Source organism: Lissotriton helveticus, chromosome 9, assembly GCF_964261635.1.
Source record: "Lissotriton helveticus chromosome 9, aLisHel1.1, whole genome shotgun sequence".
NCBI lineage: Eukaryota > Metazoa > Chordata > Amphibia > Caudata > Salamandridae > Lissotriton > Lissotriton helveticus.
The window spans coordinates 291,581,889-291,588,599 of NC_136070.1; positions in this window are offsets into that span (position 1 = coordinate 291,581,889).

A 6,711-nucleotide genomic window follows, 5' to 3' on the forward strand; every position below is an offset into this window, starting at 1 on the left:
CTTATGTTTCTTTCTTACTCTTTCTCTCACCCATTCACATTATTTGCTGCTCCAGGGTCTTTTTCCACGTTTGCATCATCACCTTTCTTAAAAGTTAGCTCACTTAGCAGTCTTTGACATTGACCACTCAGCCCTGCCTTGCTACATCCTTACGTTGCAGACAAAAAAAGTCAATTTTAAAAAAGAACACATTGTTTTGGATACAGTTGACCAAGCCATGGTATCCTGCTGCAACCTTCCCCTTAGCTGCCAAACAGGTTCATACTCCACCGTTTGAAGAGAACACATAGTAAAAGCATTAAACCAGGGTAAAGTAGTTAAACGTGAGTGTATGTTCGGTCCGGAAATGGCATTACTTCTGAGGGACCAGAGAGACACTTGTGAAGATTCTGCTTGGCAAACACTCAGCTAGAGCCTGTCTGATCTTTCTACATGGGAAGTAATATCTTTGGGGAAAGTAAGCCTGCACTTTATGAGTGTGTTTTGCTATGTTTTAGCACGTTAACTGACTCAACAAACATTCAGGCACATACAAATGTATAAAGGCTGCATTAAATGTAAGGAGCACAGGAATCAATGCTGTTACCTCAGCTTGAGTGCTTCACGAGCTATCTGAACAACATGTCAAATAATTGGAACATAATTGTACTAGGTGACGCCGCTTCGATTAACACAACAAGTTCAGTTCTGCATATATAGCCCCAGATTCACAGATAATGCTTTCCGTGAGTGAATGCTGCCTAAGTTTAGGTTACTGCTGACATCAGCTTGAATTTCCAGTAGTAATTCATACCTACTCATGGGTCCTCATTACGCATAATAATTGCACACTATCAAATATGGCACCAAGGTGTTTGGCATGTATTGCCAATTATGTGTTAAATTATTGCCTTCTCCATTTTTTGAGAGGATATGTGAATTTGTGTGCTTGCCTCAACCAAATTTGCATGTCCCTATACATACCGTGGGGCAGATTTACAAGCCCCTTGCGACTCTTTTGCGTCACTTTTAACATGGGAAAAATGACGCAAAAGTGGCGCAAGGGGCTTGTAAATCTGCCCCCGTGTCTATTCTCCTTGTTGAATTCTGACATGTTCAAGCTGCTGAACTTTAACAAAATGTGTGGAATTTATTTCAGCACTAAAAGTGGGATTCCTGCGCCATTTAATGTGCCACCTGGAGTTGGACCTGGAAAGGAATCTTTGTTAGTCGTGTTCAATGTAATACCAGCATCTGAAATTTTAGCTGGAGGTTGCTTTTTTCAAAGACGACAGGGGAAAGGATGTAATCATCTAGGGATGACTTTGGGTACTCCCAGGCTTGCACTTATTATCCGAACACTCCTTTTTTCAAATCAAAATAGTGCCTTCTCAAGAAAAACTATTTGCAGGACCATTTTTTGAAGGAAGTTTCTTATCAAGGTAGTTTGGAGTGTTTTTCCATGTAGGGATTAACTTCCATTTGCTGAGGCCTCAGTCTGCCCTATGCTTTCACAGCTATGACCAGCAGCTGAGGCAACGATCTCTGTGGCAGGTGATCATTATGAACTGTCTTCCTAGTTGCTGTGAAAGCCCAAGATAAACAGAAGAATTAGTAAAACCAATTGATTTGGCCTAGCAGGCTGGTGCAATGATAGTGTTTTGTTTTTTTCTATTGCAAGACTTGACCAGAAAAAAAACTCAAGGTAGCCATTCTGGAAATAAAAATATAAATTTGAAAAACAAAAACATTACAAGCAGTTTTAATAGAACAGCAAAAGTGCTCCATAGCAAGCAACCCTTTTAGTTTTAATACATATCACAGAAAAAAGTATGAATCTTATTGACCCAAATAAATGTATTACAGACATTGAACTATTGTAATCACAATACATTTAAACATTTAAGGATATAGACGTCAATTAGGGATTGCCAGGGAGGTCAACTGTGACCCCTAGGCAACCCGTTGCGACCTCGGCCACCTTGTTTGAGACCTCTTGGCCAGCATAATCATCACTCACTTCCGACTCTTTTTCCAGCCTCCCAGGGCGGCCAGCCAGTGCTTATGTGCACTCAATGGTTAGTTATTAATTTCTTTAAATAAATTAATTAACACCATGTGACTACACCCCATTGGTGTGTTTGCTTACAGGGCCGTCAATCTGTAGGAGTGTAGTGTAGTTCCTATTATCCCAATAGGCTCTGCGCATTGGAATAATACCTCCAATAGTATAGACCTAGACCAGACGTTAACTAGGTCTTCTACTGTCGATATTAGACTTAAAGTTTTGGGTTTGCCGGCTAGCTCAGAGTTCACTAGAAACTTTCTCGAATAGACAAGGAGGAGTTGAACCTCCCTGGATAGACAAGAAGGGATTTAGTTTCTGACAACCATAGAACATGACAACTTTGCTCTCCCCTAATCAAGAGTGTATCTCTAGAGTCGTGTGAAAACAAAAGACAACTTATTTTACTCAGTCAGTACGTGCATTCTTAGTTTCACCAGATTGTAGAGAAAAAGAAGAGACGGGCGTGTTCAATAAAAGATGTTATTTATTGATCAGTCTCTTTTCTCGTACAAGAGAAATGAATCGATATTATTGCAATACTTATGGTTAAGTAAAGTGCATACAATAAAAGCAGAAGTATAAAATAATACTGTAAAAACATTTATATGGTTTCTAAGCCATATGGTGGTTTAAAATGGATAAAATAGATACATACATATAAACATTTGACTAATCGTACTCAACTGGTGCTTCTAACCACGCCTACCCCAGTGTACCTGACCTAAGCCTAATACGTGGGCGGGGATAGAAAGTAGCAGTCTAAGTTAAGTTTGTTTTGCCAAGTGACTGATTCAAGAATTCTCTGCAAGGGGTTATTCAGTTCAGTACCTGAGGTCTAGGATGGTTGAGGGATAGTATCTCTCGTCTGAGGTCTTGATATTCCAAGCTGCCTGCAAGGGCTGCTCGGAAGCGCCGGAGCTGGATTTCTCGGCAGGAGAAAGGCAGCGTCTCGTTCTCAGCGCGTCAGGAAGGCGGGGCAGCTAGTGGGCTTCGCTCTCTGCTGGGCTTCGGGAAGTCTCGCTGCTCCGATCTCGTCACCACCGCGTGTGTTTGCTTAAGGCAATATCGGTAATATTTATACCTGTAAGGTGCTGAGATTGACGTAAGGATGGACATAGATACGTCAATAAGGATGTCATACGAGCTGGTCGTTAGCACATTCTTTTACTGAAGTTCTCGGTGAAATCAAAACAATGGCCGCAGGGTTTTTCCCAGGTTGTCATAGGTTTGATTTGTTTTGAGAACTCCGTATGCCTTATTAGGGGCTGGAGGAATATTGCTTGCCTAATTAGATGGCAAGCGTTATGACCTAATCAGATAACGCGCTCCTGTGCCGTGGTCTGGCGTAATCAGATAACGGTTTCTGCATCATGGGATGGCTGCTAGTTAACTCGTTAACCAGAATAGGGTCAGGAATAGGGGGATCGATACAGAACCTATAGGAATACATCACACCCACTCCACGCTAACTATGGCCATATTTACGAATCTAGGCATAGTAAAACATACTGTAGAGTATCGTGTATACCTTACCACCCCAAAATACACATAATGCATTTTGAAATTATGTAACATACGGGGAAAAAATAGTCATATGTACTATATGCACTCAAGCAGTAGAATAATGCTAAAATAATCACGCATATGTATACATTATTATTAATTGAATATTAGAATTACACATGAAATGGCTCTTAATACAGAAGAAAAGTTCGAGACCACTTCATCACAGTTCAAAATTATTTATAAACATACCAGCGGGCAGCTAATGTCTATGAAGTTTCTAAAAATAGAAATGAGTTCTCTAAGAATAGTTCTTACTTTAAGCAGAAGAAAAGTGTCCCGTAAAATTTAACAAAAATATTTTGGGGCTGCTAAAAAATTGCTGTCCGTGAACTGGAGGAAAAGTCGATCTTGCTACTTTATTATTAAAGTTGAAGGCCAAATTCAAGGTGTCGGGAACGCCGTGTGCTAGCTTGTTCAAGAGTCATTATTTCTGCTCTGGTGAGAACATCATATCGTTGAGACTGCTGAAAAAGCTGTCAACAGCTTCCTGTGAGAGTTCCACTAACTCGGAAAAGGATGTAACCATGCATTCATGCGCATGATTGTCTCCATTGACGTTTTGATTAGTATTGCTGACAGAAGGTTGTACCTGATCGATGCTGCTTTCATTTTGATCTTCACTACCCCTTAATCGTAGTGGTGAAGTTGCCACGAATGCCGTCATCAGGATTGGCAGCCGTTGAGGGCAGCACAATGCATGAGCCTTTACCGGACCCAACAATGTTTCTGCATCCATTGGCGCATCCGATTGTAGCGTCAGACAGGTGTCCAACACGCATTCTTCTCCGCACAGCATGCACCTTAATACAGGTAAAACACATCTTTGCCATATCGGCCGAAATGAAAGAAACCAAGACATGTTCAGGTCTCTAAGTCGGGTTAGTCCCAGGATTTTTGATATCCGGTCCCGGTATCCAATGGCTCGGATTGTTTCTTCCCTTGTCGCAGGTGTTTTGTCTGTGACACGGTTTGCCATAATGAAATATAAGGACTAAGAATAGGATTCCTGCAATTAGTCCCAAAATGAGGGGAACTCCTCCAAAAATCGAATGGACGAAGTCTGGAAAAATACCCAGTATGGCTTTGAATGGTGTTAATGCCATCGAAAATACTGTCTTAAATACTTTTGAGACTCCACTGGTATCAGAAATATTTAAGATTTCATTCAGGATTTCTGCGAAATGTATGGGGGAATTAGTTGATAACAATGAGTGAATCTCTGCAGTCGTCCTTGCGACTAGGAGATCATACGTTTCTTTTGATGACGTGAGCCTGGTCGGCGTCTGAAGAAGCACTGTTTTCATTCTGCTTAAAGTATCAACTCGAATAGAAGTAATTTTCAAGTGAGGCCATGCCCTTGCCTCCCTGTCTGGAAAGGAGCTGGGGAACAATAAGCGTCCACAGCACATGACCTTCGCAGTCGTACTAACGAGATAAGGAACCCCGGGCAGTAGACTACAACATCTGCGATCCACAATTAGAATGTAACTCCCGTTATTGAGTCTTCCAAAGAATGGTTCTATCTCTGTTGCAGGTGTGCCTAGCTGGTGACATGAAAGGTTATTTGAGTTCCCTTCACAGGCTCCATGCAAACTAATTCCATTACACAGAAGTGTACCGCTTAGTGACATCGCACAATTATTGCCACTAAGAAACACTTTCTGTCCTTTATTACTGACACATGCATGTGAATAGGGCAAGTTCCATGTTGTCTTAATGTACCCTTTTCCCAATTTTTCGTACATGCCAGCCTGTATATATTTTTGGCAGTATTGAAACCTGAAAGTAGATATCGGAATATTAATTATCCCATGTATTATCCATTCAATGACCGGTCGTTCTGACATTGTCAATGGTAATCTCTCGAGTTTCTCAATGCTCAGGATTGTATAATCAGCACCCTTTTGTGCCATACTGATCTGTTTATCAGTAAGGTTAAAGATAGTGAATAGTGACGTTGTGTTGATTAAACGCCAAGGCACATAGCCTGAACGCAGGTTTTGTAACGTCCAGCCAAGCTGTACAATAGAACGCAATTGAGACTGACCGTGTTGTAACAACAGTAAGTCTTGCGATATTATGTCGATTGCTGATGACACAATGCTGTCCAATGAAAAGATTCTGGAGGACAGAGTCATTAACCCATTGTCCACTACAGAAAGCGATTTTTCCAAATTAATACGGTCAATTTCCCGTATACTTTCTGCTGTCTCAATTTGAGTTATCTTCCAGGCCTCGTTGTAAGCTGCATATATAGAGGCTGCTATGAAGCGTTTTTGACGCTGTTTGCGTGGTCCCATAATGAAATCACGCAAGTCAGCACCATCAGTAAGTAAAGTTAGATGTTGCTTAATTTCTGTCAGTGTGGAAGTTTTTAGCCAATGAAGGCAGAGTTTGCCCACACTGTAGGTGGTGATTATCCCTGGGTGTTGTCTTTGGGAATATCTAGGGTCTGGCCTGGTCAATGTGAACCCCTGTGTTTTGTTCAGGAATCTGTCTTGACAGTTATTAGTATCTGTGGGCCAGATTAACCATTGTTTCCAATCAGGATTTGTTCTGTTTTGGTTTAATACATAGTTTACGTCTATCTCTTCATCTGCAGAGTTATTGCTGTTCATTGTTGGTTTTGGAATAGACGGTTTATTTAAGTCTTTGATTTTGGCTAATCCAAGACAGCTAGTTTGTTGAATAGTTTCATTCAAGAATATAATTTGTTCTGGGATCATGCAGGCTCTAAACAATGATTCTATACCTTGTACTTGCCATTCTTTTGTACCCCAAACACTTTTCACTTCAACATTTTTGTCCCAATAATCAAAACCAAATGTATTCATTTGTTCAAAAAATGATTCCGAATATATCCATTTCGTGTTTGTAAGCATGGCTTTTGTTCCTGTCTTATTTGACAATGTGAAATAAAATGTTTCAGCATTACTTGTGTTGAACCCTGAAAAGTATGAATATTTGTCATAAAAGGTTCTTGAGCTTCCTTTTGGAGGGGTTGCACAATGTTCCCATTGATTATAATTTAAAACATTTCTAGGTTGTGCTGATTTATGTAGAAAATGGTTACCATAGTGGTTGTAGCAGTACATACT